The sequence below is a fragment of the Carlito syrichta genome, unplaced genomic scaffold, assembly GCF_000164805.1.
Source record: "Carlito syrichta isolate Samal-C Ts95f unplaced genomic scaffold, Tarsius_syrichta-2.0.1 Scaffold109686, whole genome shotgun sequence".
NCBI lineage: Eukaryota > Metazoa > Chordata > Mammalia > Primates > Tarsiidae > Carlito > Carlito syrichta.
In genome coordinates, this window is record NW_007053782.1 from 231,206 (window position 1) to 246,008 (window position 14,803).

The window sequence follows — 14,803 nt, forward strand, 5'->3', positions numbered from 1 at the left end:
GTAATCTAAATTTTCTGAGCTTCAGTTTCCTAATCTACAAAATAAAGATAATAGTATCTATTCCATAAACAGTATTATGATGATCAAATGAGATAGTTTATGTGAAGTGCTCACTAAAAGTAGGTATGTCTGAATAGAAAAGGAACATTCATGTTTCTCCCTGAAGTTTGGTTTCTAAGCACTGAAGGAAAAAAAACATTAAAAGTTATATTAATGTCTGTTAAATAAATTCTGGCTTTAATATGTATATGTTTTCTTATGTATATGTTCTGTCTTCCTTAATGGATTGTAAATGAACAAGGCCTAGGATTGTGGGTCCCACCTTTGTGTGCCACTGATACTCATGCTCAAATTTTGTAATCAGATAACTATGAAATATATATATTTTAAGAATTGAGCAACAATATTAGGACCAGGCAAAAACAACCAAAAATATTAGAGATAGGGCAATTTCAATGATGAATCTGAATATCCAGTCTCATTAAATAAGTTATAGGTGCACTGAAATCTCAACAACCCATGTAAATTATGCGAACAGTCCACATCAGTAATGAACTCTAAGTTGATCCATATTGAATTTGTATGCAAATAAACATGAGATAAAATTATTCTTTTTGGAATATCATGTCTTACACTGTGAAGAAAAAAATGATTTTTGACCCGATTATAATGTCAGGTAAGAGGTTTTCCAAAAAGAGTTAACTCCAGTGTAATACCAATATCTCATTTGTTTTGTGGTCAAGGACATGGTATGACTTGCTATCTTGTAAAAGTCTTTACTAAAAGCAAAGGCTGTCATAGTCACTGGTAGGTCACCATTCGTCTTAAACAATTTCAAGTGCATGATGTATAGTGAATTTTCCTTTTTGTAGGTGTGTGTGTCTCAAGTGAAGAGAGGTCATAAGACTTAAATTTCAAAATATCTTCTTCACAGATCAGGAACTTTCTATTATAGGAAGTCCAGTGTTGATTACAAATCCCACAATAAAAGAAAGATGGAAACTCAATGCCTTTTCTTCAAAACAGGGATAGTGGAACTCAGGGTGAGAAAATGGCCTGTTGATTTGATTTTCTTAGGACTTAAAGATGATTTGCTCTTATTATTGTCATTGTGGTTAAAATTTTTCATTCTCCCTTGGCAGAATGTTCTGCTTGTTACCTGATAAAGAGTGCAGACTCAAAGTTATACATTCTTAAGCAGTTGGAGAGCTGTGAATAGTGTTAAGAAAGTTAATCAAGCTTTCAGATAAGCCTATAATAAATGTAAGCGGCAGAGCATAAGCCCTGATCAACAATAACTTTGAAACTTACTGAGCCTTTCTGTCTGCCTGCTTGTGGCTCTCCCTTCTATTTCTTCCTCTGTGGGTTTCTTGCTTACTTTCATCTCTGTTATGCCACATGCTACTTATCTTTTTTGCTTTTCTTTCCCTTTTTTCCTATCCTGTTTTCTACATCCTCACAGCCTCTTAACCAACCCAAATACCAAACTATTTATTTTCAGATTTGTACATACTTCATAAAGTTTTCTACTGCCAATCTGTCTCCCTCCAATAGAAGATTAAGAACATTTAAACAGAGTCGATTGTTATGAGAGGTTGTCCAGGATCATAAAAGAGATATGTGCAAGGATCAGGACACCTGGGTCCAGTGGGCTGACCTTCCTCATCCCCCTCGCCTTTTTGATTGAACTTCAGTTTCCTCACCCATTAAACAGTGGCATTTCTATGCCTACAACTCTTTGATTTCCTATGACATTTGCTTATGTTTTTCCCTCTATAATTCTGTGGCCTTTATCTCTCTACCCTCTCCAATTACCATCCTTACTTTAGATAGAAATAAACTTATCATATTACCTCACAGTCAATGAAAACATTTTTCATGTCAAGTTTCTGGAGAAAAGGTGGTTTTCATATTTCATTTCAAGAACTCTTTAATATTTATCAGGGTTTGAAACAGACTACCTTCAGAACATCATGAAAGTTTCATTTATTTTATTTAGTATTTAGTTGATTTTCCATCCTTGAGTTTTCATTTTAAATTTATGCTCCTTTCATTCATATTAATTTTACTTCTAGCAATGAACTCACTGGTTCCCTCTGGGTTAGGTATTGTGTTTTATCACCTTAGAGTATTTGCAAAAATTTTACTTTTAATTTTAGTAATTAAAGTGGACATGATGTTATATTTTCTCAGTTCAGAATATAAGTACAATATAAAATGCAATAAATCAGTGCTTAAAATGTGCAGATGTTATGCATCTGTGTAGAATTTATATACTTAAATGGTCAGTTATAAGCCAAAGCCACATTTTTATGTCATGGGAAAAAATCTCAGTGAATATTTTCTCTAGGTAGTTTGTTGATTTATTTCACCTCATTCAATCCATTGAAAGTTAAGCTTGCAATCAATCAGTTGGCCAGTGCAAATGTACTCAACATCCCTTCATTAGTCTGTTAGAAAAAAAAGCAACTCTTTAAACGATAAACAACAACAAACATTTGAGTTTTGCACAGCTGCACCCTGCTTCTACCAGCAGTGTAGAATTATGCTGCCACATGCTCAGGGCCAAACCTGACAAAACACAACTTTCTGCTCATGGCATCCTAATTACAGCTTGAGACTCCAGGATTTTTTTTCCTTTCTTTTTTCTTTTTCTTTTCTTTTCTTTTTTTTTTTGCAGTGAGGGGAGTTATTTATTTATTTATTTTTATTGTAGACTCAAAAATACTAGCATTATGTCATACATTTGACACTTCCTTAATGTAGCTAGGCAGGGTAAGTCACATGTGCAATCCTGTGAAGATAAAAAGCAAACCTTTCTAAAGATATAAGTGATGTTTAACGTTTCATTTTTATGTTGCTGGTACACACTGGGCAGGCATTTGCAAACAAACAGTTTTGAGACCTTTAAGTCTATATCACTCCATGTATAGCTCTAAGGCATTTCCTTAATTTTCATGTCTGGCATTAAGTAGTAGGTTTTTGTAGCAGCTATTTCTGTTTTAGAGCGCCACAAAGATTATTTGCAGTAGATACCTGAAGAGAAAAGCATCATAACTGTTAGATAAAAATTGAATCTATATATTTTAAAAATTTCATTACTTGCTGCAGTTTTTAAAAGCACCTCCAAACTTTACTAATGAAAAACAATGAAATTATAACAAGTTGCAAATATACCAAATTTATTATATATGTATATAAAATATTGTAAAGTAAGTCTCAGAAATTTTCAGCTATTCTAAGAAATTCAACAAATCTGGATTATTTTGAAATATGGTCAGAAATATTAATTTCTTACGCGTATTGTTTTTCAACTTTTTTAATATGTCAAGTTCGAGTATAACTAAAATGCTGTCCTTGTCCTCTGAAAGTGAAAGGTAGCATTTCTTTTCTGCAATCAAAGGCTGTTAATATCAATATGTTCCTCAATTTGAGCACAACTATATGCTCCTTAGTTAAAAAAAAAATCCAGGACTTTTATCCTTGACATAACCGATGCTTTTTTTAGATACACTCAAATGAAATCCTAAAAGCTTTGCTTTCAGTGGTCAAAGGAAGCATTGTGTTGCAATAAGAAGGAGAAAAGACAAGTAATAAATAAGATATGTAACATGAGCATCTTTCAACATCATAGATGTCTCCAAAATTTTAAATAAACTATTTTATTTGGACATATAACATAATTTTTCTTTATAGAATAATTATTCAAAGAATTAGTCTGTATATATTATATTTGCTATAATTAGAAACTAAAAACACTAGACTTGCCTTTAGAAAAATGGCCTTTTATAAGACATAGCTGACAAAAAAATCCTTTTTTACTCTGAAAACTATAATATTGAGCTATAAAGCACCTTGGACCTTTTATAAACTATAATGATGACTAGAAATTTTTTGTTTGCTTCAAAACAGACAAAAAAGGCTCAAACTTTTATGTGCACATTCAGCTAATGGAATTTCTATTATGACGATAAAAAGGCTTTTCACATTGGGGTCCAAGATGTATTCTTTTAAATGTCTCCTTTTGTAAAAGTCTTCCAGAGTCACAGTGGAGTGAAGGGGATAAAGATGAAAGGTGATGAGAAAGCAACCAACAAAGAAACTACTGGTACCAAAGAAAAGAATGGGAAACAATGAACCACCCTGTAATATCCTGAAAAAATATCACAAACCTCAGTTGCTGTCTGGTATTCTCTGTAGATGATGCAATCTGCTATTTGGGTAACTGACTTAAATTCATATACCATTTGAATGTTCGGCATAAAGTAGATTTAGCCTCTATGAAATCGGATAAATAATGTTCATGGAATTTGGATAGGATTTGAACATTTTGTTAGTTTTCTTCCTGTAAAATTAGTTTTATGATCATGTAATGATCGATTTGATATGTTCAGTAAGTAGTAAGATTCTGGTATAAAGAATGTGTCTCAGTTGGACTCTGTAAAAATACACTTTAAATTATGCCTCTGTCCCTATTTTTCCATAATTAAACACATTATAGTTAATGTGGCTTTATTAAAAGCTCAAATACTGAGTATTAGTCTCTATTGCACCATGTTATACACCCCCATGTTTTGAGACAAAAATTACAGAACATGGCAGCAAGGAGCTTGCATAGGATTTGATCCAATTTCTTCAGTTACACCTTTTAAAATTGAGATCCAGTGAAGTCACATGACTAGGCTGACATCACTTGGTAGTTGCTGAGCTTGAACTAGAACTCAGATCTCTGGTTGTCTAAATAAGTCTCATTCTATAATATCTTACCTCATTATTCTTTGCCTCTCACCTTCTAGTTGATATTTTAAAAAGCTTTTATTTCTTTGTCTACCTTTGTGTCAAAATATTGATTCAAACTACACCAAGTTGAGATGAGTTATCTCCTACATACTGTTCATTTTAGTAAAAAGTAATGGTTCCAGTCAGGAAACTTCATGTTCTTAGAGAGATGTACGTCACAGAATTATTCGTTCCTTACTTCTGCTTCCCTAGCACTTTTAAAAAATGATTACTACATCCTTCTGCTCCGATGTCTTCAATCAGTTCTGTACACTGCAACTCAAATATCAGCAGGCCAGAGCCATCTCTTATAGATGTTTCCATGGCTTCCTGGCTCTCAGAATTAAGACATGACCATACAAAGACTACAAATTCTATCCTTTACTTATCTCTGTGCTTCTGTCATTTATGTTGATACCCTTCACTTTCCCTCTGTCCTATATTCTTCTTTCATTTCTTTTAATGTGCCACTCTCCTTTTGCCATAGGGAATTTGCACATCTTTTCTTTCCCCTCTTTACTTTCAGATATCAGCTCAAGGACTATATATCATCACTCCTTGATCTTCTTGACTATACATTAAGAATGTGTTGTCTTCTCGACTATTTTAGGAATGTATAGAACCAGGTACCTTTCACCTATAGTAGCATTTGTCACAACATCAGTTTTAAATTTGTTGGGATGATTACTTTAGTTGATTAATATCCAATATTTCCACTAGACTCTAAGTTCTTTGAGGGCTGAAATCATCCCTGATCGTATTCATCATCTATCCCAAGTGATATACATTAAATATTAGTTGAATGAAAAAGTAAATGATGGGATTTATTGATCCATTTTTTAAATTTAAAAATCATTTTCCTCTCTTTCCCATTACTTCATATTAACTGCCACTCCCAAAATTCAATATGACTTCTATGTATGAAATGCTATTTTCTGCATTCTCCATCTGATAAATTCTTACTCATTATTCAAGGTCAAGAATAAACATCTTCTCCAGGAAGAATTAATTTTTTTAACTTGACCGGGTTAGATGTTTGTTTTATCTATTATACTTCTTTTCTCAATATAACTATTCAATGAGAATTATTTCTTATTCATGCAGCAAATATGTATGAAGCTGTACTCTGCTTAAGGCTGTCTCTGACATCATGAAGCTCACATTCCAATGGAAGTAAACAGAAATTCTGCAAACAAACATACAAGCAACTAGCTACAATTGTGATAAAAGCTAAAGTGGAGAAGAACAAGGTGATATATGAGCTATAACTGGAAACCTACTTGACTTAGAACTGACTTGACTGTGAGTTACTTAACAGTGATGAACATCTCTTTATCTTTGGTACCCAGCTAGTGTGGTATACGATACAAGTGCTTAACAAATGTTTGTGGACTACTAAAGAATGAGCGAGTAATAAATTTCAAAGCACTAGTATCCTGTTAGGTATTTGTCAGATATTTTAGTTAACATCTTGTAGCACCAGTTTATTATGGAAACTTCCAATTTATTTAGAAGTTCTACTAATCTTTATTTGCCAATTTAACAAAATATGGGGGTTCAAATAAGAGTTCAATTTTTTAGAACTAGGTAGATAACAAATTATAAGTAAATAAGACTCTCTAGCAATTATTGTTGCCCAACAATAAAATGTGGTATTTCAGAAAACTACGAGACCCACTGCATTCCATCACTGGGATCTTATAGTTTTATGAGATTTCTTTGTGAATACTACTCATCTAAATTTTCCACTGGACAGATGAGAAATAGAAAAAAGTTCACTTTGGTCAATGTCTTAAATTGAAAATGTAAAAATGGATTTGCTATTCCGTGTACACTCACTCACTCCTTTGAAAGATATTCAGGTCAGAAAATCCAATCTTACGGAATTTCCACTAATAAGAAAATAAAGAAAAGAAAGTGTCAAAGTTAGTGAGACTATTTTTTAAAAGATAAGCTTATATCTGTCAACAATTAACTCTTTCTAAATGATATAATATATTGCCATATGAACACTCAAAGGAATAATTCTGTAATAATGGAAATACAAGAAGAGCACTATTTGGGTTGGGAAAATAATGTAAAGTGAAAGGTAGAAATCTTTCCCAGTGTATTCTAATCGCAATACTACAGGTGGCCATATGCAATGGTCTGAATACTTATGACCCCTCATTACCTCCAAAGATGATGATATTAAGAGGTGGGAACTTTGGGGGATGATTAGGTAGTGAGAGCAGAGCACTCATGAATAAGATTAGCTTCTAAAAGAGAAGCCCCAAGAGTACTGACTTGATTTTTCTGCCAAGTGAGGACACAGCAGGAAGGTACTATCTCTGAGGGCGAGGCCCTCACCAGACATTAAATCTACTGGCACCTTGATCTTGAACTTCCCAGTCTCCAGAACTGTGAGAAATAAATTTCTGCTGTTTATAACTTGCCTAGTTATTCTGTTAGTGTAAGGTGTTCTGTGTAATGGTCCAAAAGAACTAAGATACCATATCTTCAGACTCAAAACAGGCCACTGCCAAAATTCACCTTAGGATATCAGTATAGGCACAACTTTAGGAATCTTTTCTTTCTTTCTTTCTCTGACCACTCATATTCAAAATAATGTGCTCTAGATTCTAGAATTAAAAATAATTTCTAGCAAATCAATATTATTAGTGGGATTAACTAAAATATTGGAATTTGTCACAAGTAGATTATTTTTCTCTTCATTATTTCTAGAAAAGGGCAGAGGTTCCCTAAACTATAGACACCACCATCTCAACCCTTATGAATAATGTTTTTCATCCACCCTTGTCATCAGTGAGGATCCTTAAACAACATTTTTTAAAGCACCCATCTGTGTGTGGCATTTTATAAATATTCTTCCCCTCACCCCTGCCCCCTCTCTCATTCTACCATGTGTCTCTGTTGTGTAAAAAGCTAGAGAGCTACAACAATAATAAATAATTAATGGTAAGAATGTAGGCAGATGGACAAGATGACCTACTAGCATCTATGGATCTTAGCATGTTAAATTTGCTGCTAGTAATATAATTTTGCAAAATTTGATAAGAAAATATAAAAGCATTTGGTGAGAAAAATGAACTCATCAATTTCTATCAACATTTTCTAAAACAAAAATGTGAAAATTAGAGACCACAGATGGACTGACTGAAGCCCTGAGTTCGTGTGACTTGTACCAGATGACAGAATCTTGAAATAAATAATTAGAAAAACAGTGTGGAAAAATCATAAAAATTATGGTTGTTACAGTGTAATAAAGAATGTTACTTTGGACCAAGGGAGAAAATATTCAAAAATAAATTATAGCGGTTGAAAGGAGTAGCATGGTTAAGGGTTGTGAAATCATGGATCTTTTTTTCAGTTCTTCTTTAATGTTATGTTATTTTTTTCTTTAAGAAAAGAAGTAGTTATTCTGAATTTAGCAATGGTAATATTTAAAGCTCCTTTTCATCTTTGCAAGCCACATGTAGTCAAGATTACAATAAAAGAACATGTTGGTATAAAATAAGCTATTGTGATATGATTCAGTTTTACAATTAGGATTTTATTTCAGTTTAAGATCAAAATGCCTATAAGTAAAATTTACATTTCTTAGAAGGTAAGGATATTCTTGAAGTTGTATCTGAAGGAGAGCCAAAATTATGATCTCATTTGCTTTGTGAATTTTGTTATTGATTATCATTTTTTATCACCTACTAATACTGAGTGATTGTTATATGTAGCCAGTGCTAATGTCACTTAATTCTTGTATTGAGAATTCTCATTACTTCTCAATCCACCTCGGGGTGGATGTTACTGTCTTTTATTTGCAGACAAAGAAACTGAGGTTCAGAAAGGTGAGTTTCTTGCCCAAGATGACACAATTAGTAAGTACTGGTTCCAGGATTTCAACCCAGCAGTATCTTAATCCAAAGCCCACATTCTTAACCTTATAAAACATTGGGAATTTTCTTTAAATTGCAGGATTCTGGATGCCCCAATAAATGGAAGTATGGGATCCATATAGAGCAATTTTTCTAGCATGATATATTAGGGAAGAGTGAACACCAAATAATTCCTATAGCATTATGGCTACACCTTTGCCTAATTGACATGTATAAAGTCTATTATATGGTATAATTTACATATGCACGGAGTTTGGCAACTACTTTTTCAACTTCAAATTTTTAAAACTAAACATAATTTTTAGTATGTGATTTTCGGAAGTAATATTTGTCAAAGTTGATGTTTAAAATATTTTTTAAATATTAAAATTAAAAATTACAGTAGTTGGAAGGGGTCCATTCTAACTAGGCAAATAACACCAGTGGGTTTATGTAATTTTCCCAGGGTCTACTCAGCATCAGGACTGGGAGTCAAGGCTTTTGCTCCTGAACCCAAAGTTCTTTCCACTACATCTTGCTACCCCAGAGCACTGAAAATAAATATAAAATTAAAACAATGGCAAAGAAAAAATGAGAAGCAAGAGTAATCTGACTATCTCACACCAGATTAAACCTATAAACACTAACAAGTATAATTATGAATGATTCCTGGCTACAATATAAGCCAATATAGTTTCTACTATTCGAATAATGATCAGAATGGGAAAAGACCATAAATTATAAATAAGAAATACTGATTTAGATTATTCTTTTCTTGTTCCTTCTGTCCCATCCAAAACAATGTTATCTGACTATCACCATGTATTGAGTGCAGGGGATAAAACACTGGGAATAATGTAGCCCTTACTCTTAAGAAACTCACAGGGTTACTGCAAAGAATATTACAGGAACTTTTGAATTTGTGTTTTAGCATATGTTTTGTAGGCTCAGATAATATTATGGCTGTGAATTTTTATTTACTAGCACTACTTGATTTACACATACAAGGGTGGAGGAACCCCCAAAACCTGGAATTTGTTTATTTACAAAAATGTGTATTTATTCTTACATGATCAAACTTCAGTCACCTTCAAAGCACTCTCCCTTTGATACAATACACCTATCAATGTTTTTTCCGCTGCTCAAAACAGTTTTTGAACTCAATTTTGATGCTTTTTAGTGCTTCTGCTGATTTTTGTTTCACCTCTTCCACATTAGCAAAATGTTTCTGTTTGAGAACTTCTTTTCATCTGGGGAAACAAACAAAAGTTGCTGGAGGCAAGGTCAGGTGAATAGAGAGGGCAGGACATGGGGATCATGCTGTGTTTGGTCAAAAACTTCTGAACACTCAGCATGGTGGGCAGGTGTGTTGTCATACTGGAAAAACCAGTCACCAGTGTGCCACAACTCAGGCCATTTCTTCTGCAAATCATGACACAACCTTCTCAAAATTTCCACATAAAAACTTTGGTTGACCATTTGATTCAGGGGAAAAAATCTGGAGTGTACTACAAGGGGCCCACCCTCCAAAAAGGTAAGTCCTGGTTTTTTGGGCTCCCCCGCTCATATTGCTATAAAGAAAGATAAAATACCAGCAAATAACATAAGTATTTTAATTCATGGGGCTTTGTGAAATATGATCTACGTTTATGAGAGCTATAGCCCCAGTAACCATTTGAAATTTTAAGAACTCTTTGAGATTTTATTAATTTGTTAATTCAGTCAGCGAATATTTATTGAATATCCCTACCCATCAAGCACTGCATTCCAAATATTATTAAATGCTTGCAATAAAGTGATTCTCTAGATTTTTTTTATGGCAAAAATTATTACTACAATGTTCTACTTTAGCTGCATATATATGATTACAAATTGCGCTTATTATGCAGGAAACCAACTATTTTGCTAGGCCCAAATCAAACCAGAAGCCAAATTTAAGAAGTAGCTGCTTAATAGCTTCTTAGCTTTCTATGTGCAGTCTATCTATAAAGCCTAATGAAAATGCTCTCCTTAGATTTAGAAAAAGTTGGATTCCAAATTTAAAATGACATTTATCTCAAAAGAAAATTAATATTTAATGACAGTCTGATTAATAATCATGATTTTATGAACTGGGAACATTTAGCATGAAAGCCCCGAGACACATTTGTTCTTAGCTATTCAGACTAGGAAAAAAGGAGTAAAGATGAACATTTTCTTTTTAAATGTTACTTTACTATCACATTTCAGAGTTTTGCCTTCTAAACACCACATTCTTGTTTTATTATTACCTCACTGGAAAGCTTTGTACTAGTAAAAAGCAGGGTAAAGAATTTAAGAGTCACAAATAAGCACTTTCAAAGAATTGAAAGCAACTGTAACATTATCTAGATAACAACTGGAAAAACTCAGGACAATAGTTTACCTTACATTCTTCATATAATTAATATTAAAACTATTATATCTGATAAATCTCTATAATGTATTCATTGGTATGCCAAGAGCTATCATCATTTCCAAGATTTTTTTGTTTGTTTGTTAATGATCTGAACTGTTTTTTGATTTTTAAAAAATATTTTGTTCTGTTTTTCTTTGTTAATGGTCTGAACTGATAAAACAGCTTTTGGAAATAAACACAAAGGAAAAGAAATTGATATGCAAAAGAAAAGGAACTTGTTAAAGGACACAAGTTCGAGAGGTTTTAGAGATTAGAAAGGAAACAAGAATAGAGGGTAAAGGAGAGACTGAAGAGGGGAGGATGGAAAGAAAGAAAGAAAAGAAAAGAAAAGAAAAAAGAAAAGAAAGAAAGAAAAGTCATGCTTGGGAAAAGTAAGTGTGAGAATGCATTTTAGGTCACATCACACAGCCAATTACAAAGACAATGTTCTATATTTGAATAAAGTTTTCTATTTTGTACAGCCCCCCACCCTCCAAACACAGAAATGCTCTCAATAAGAGCGATTCCTAGCCGGGCTTGGTGGCTCAGCCTGTAATCCCACGCCTTGGGAGGCTGAGGTGAGTGGATTGCCTGAGCCCGCGGGTTGGAGACCTGCCTGGGCAACTTGGCGAGACCTCATCTCTACAATAAATCAAAAATCAGCCAGGCATGGTAGCACGTGCCTGTAATTCCTGCTACTCAGAAGGATCTGAAGGATACTGAGGCGGAAGGATCACCGGAGCCCAGCAGGTCGAGGCTGCGGTGGCCGGGAGTGGCCACTGCACTCCCAAAATAAGGGACTGTTCATTCAAATTCCTTCAGTAAGATGTACCTGGGAGATACTCATCCAAGTCTAAATCAGCGTGGGGCACCAGAGATAGCTTACATGTCAATATATTATAAATTGGAGGCCAACATTGGTTGTAATTGAATATGTCTAAAATTAAAACTGTATTGCTTTTGAAACTTGGGGTTTCTTAAAGTAGTTCACACTAGTAATAGTCCAGACCTATACTATCAAGGATGGTAGCCACTAGCTATAAGTGGCTATTTAAATATGAATTAACTTTAAATAAACTTTAAATTCAATTCTCACAAGTCACATTTCAAATATTCAGTCCTCATGTGGCTAGTGGCTACCGTATAGGAGAGCACAGATATAGATCGTTTCTATCATCACATCAAATTCTACTGGAAAGCACTGGTCTAGACAATTTTCCTGTGAAGCTACGAGGCTGCATTCTCTTCTTAAATGAGAAATAAGTTCTGTTCTTAATAAGGTTAAGAGAAAAATCCTACTGGAAGCACTATGTTTTTCCTTGTCTGTATTTCTACCCACCAGTCACCTCCATTTTTGCCAGTGGTAGAACTTGAGCCTCCACTTACAAACTATTCCCTCCTGGATTCTGGGATCATCCTGGTCCTTAACAAGAAGAATAAGCTGGGCTCGGTGGCTCAGCCTGTAATCCCGTGTCTTTGGGATGCTGAGGTGAGTGGATTGCCTGAGCCCGCGGGTTCGAGACCCGCCTGGGCAGCGAAACCTCATCTCTACAATAAAACAAAAAATCAGCTGGGCGTGGTAGTGCATGCCTGTAATTTCAGCTACTTGGAAGGCTGAGCGGAAGGATCGCCGGAGCCCAGCAGGTCGAGGCTGCGGTGGCCGGAAGTGGCCACTGCACTCCAGTCTGGGCGACAGAGTGAGACTCCAATTAAAAAAAAAAAACAAACAAAAAAACAAGAAGAATATAAAGAGGGCAGGAGTGTAAATAGTTCAGGGCGACAGCTTTGAGGTTCATCATCAGGCAAACTTGCTCTAGTCTTATTCTGTCCTACCCTGGACAGAAGTTCTTAGTACCTGGGGTCCTGGTTCTGTTTGATGACCTAGAACTTGACTTGGGTCCTAACTCCATCCCTTGCTTCACTCATTGATCCAACAAATGTATAATGAGTATCTTCTGTGTTCCTGGAGTTTTAGGAGATGCTGTGGATAAAGTATAGAATAAAAAGGGAAGTCCTTCCCTTTACTGAGCTTACATTCTCACACAGGATGCTAATATTGGTGTGAGAAAACCTATATTAAATGAGTAATTGCCCACAATTTTAAAGTTAGATTTGGGATAAATGCCACAAAGAATACAGAGCTCTAGGAAAGAGCATAATGGGACACCTACCTTGCTCTGGAAGCCAAGAGGACTTCTTTGAGCAAGTGACTTTTGACCTGAGATCAGAGACATGAGTAAGAATTAATTAGGTGAAAGTGGGAAGAGAGAGCATCCCAAACAACTATTTGTGGTGGCCTTCTGGCAAGAAAGTTCAAGGTACCTCAGATGAATTAATATAAAGCCAGAAATTGTAGCAGAAAACAAGGGGTGAATGGGTGCCTGAGATGAGGCTGGTGGACAGGCGCCAGACTGACCAGATCTTGTCATGTACAATAGCCTATACTAGTGATTCTTGGGAATTGAAGAAGGAATATGGTAACTCCCAAGTTAAAGATTTAAGCTCTATCCCCCCAAAAGTGGGAAGGGAAATCATTTCAGAGTTTTAGGTAGATGAGTGACATGATCAGATTTGCTTTCTGTAAAAAAAAAAAAAATTTAAGCCAAATGCAAAATTAACTGAGAGAACAAGGAAAGAAGCTAAAAGTCCAGTTAGTAAAGCTGTAGTGGAAGTCCCTAAAAGTGGGGTTGGTAGTTTGGTGACAGCATAAAAAATAGTTCTGTCCATTTTGCCTAAATCTCTTCACTGATAATGTGACTATCAACTGGCTGTCCTGAGAGTAGAAAAGTCTAAAGTGAGTGATCTCTATTAGCTACTTAAGAGAGATTTCTTCCTGAATTCTATGTCCCCACAAACAATAGCATTCTGAGCCTATGGGGCTGGACCATTCTATTCCTGACTGCCTCGCCTGTCTGAATCTTCAGATATTGCCTTCACCCAGACACTCTTTTTCATATTCATCTGGGACATCTCCTGATATTTCTAAAGTCTAACTTCCTGTCTATCAGAACTGCCATCTGTTATCTGCTTCATTCTCTATAGAGACCCCTATCTGTTGGCTCTCATGTTAGGACAAGCTTTTTCTGACTATTAGAGAATAGGAGTCGGCAAACACTGTTGGTGGAAGTGCAAGCTAGTTCAATCCCTGTGGAAAGTATTTTGGAGATTTCTCAATGAACTAAAAATAGATCTACCATTCAACTCACCAACTCAATTCTGCGTATATACCCAAAGGAGCATAAATTGTTCTACCAAAGACACCTGCACTCGTATGTTTATTGCAGTACTATTCACAATAGTAAAAACATGGAACCGATCCAGGTGCCTATCTATGGTGGCCTGGATAAAGAAAATGTGGTACATATGCACCATGGAATACTATGCAGTCATAAAAAAGAATAAATCATGCCATTGGCAGCATCATGGATGCAGCTAAAGTTCATCATTCTAAGCAAATTATCACAGAAACAGAAAACTGAATACTACATGTTTTTACCCATAAGTGGGGGCTAAACACTAGGCACAGGAATAGGGACAACAGAACTGGACAATGCAAGAGGGGAAGGAGGGAGGGGGAATAAGGAATGCAAAACAACACATAGGGTGTCATGCTCACCACCACGGAGGGTTGGGGGACGAGCTCATAGAAGCCCAAAGCTTGTCATCACACTAAGTACTCCCTGATTCTAAAACTGAGAGAGAGAGCGAGAGAGAGAGAGAGAGAGAGAGAGAGAGA

The 14,803-nt window shown here is 35.1% G+C and overlaps 1 protein-coding gene across 1 annotated transcript in view; it reads right to left on the reverse strand.

Moving 5' to 3' along the window:
- The window catches only part of LOC103271523 (potassium voltage-gated channel subfamily B member 2-like), a 70,128-nt gene that overhangs the window by 41,281 nt on the left and 14,044 nt on the right, over positions 1-14,803 (reverse strand). The gene's annotated exons all lie outside the window — the stretch shown is intronic.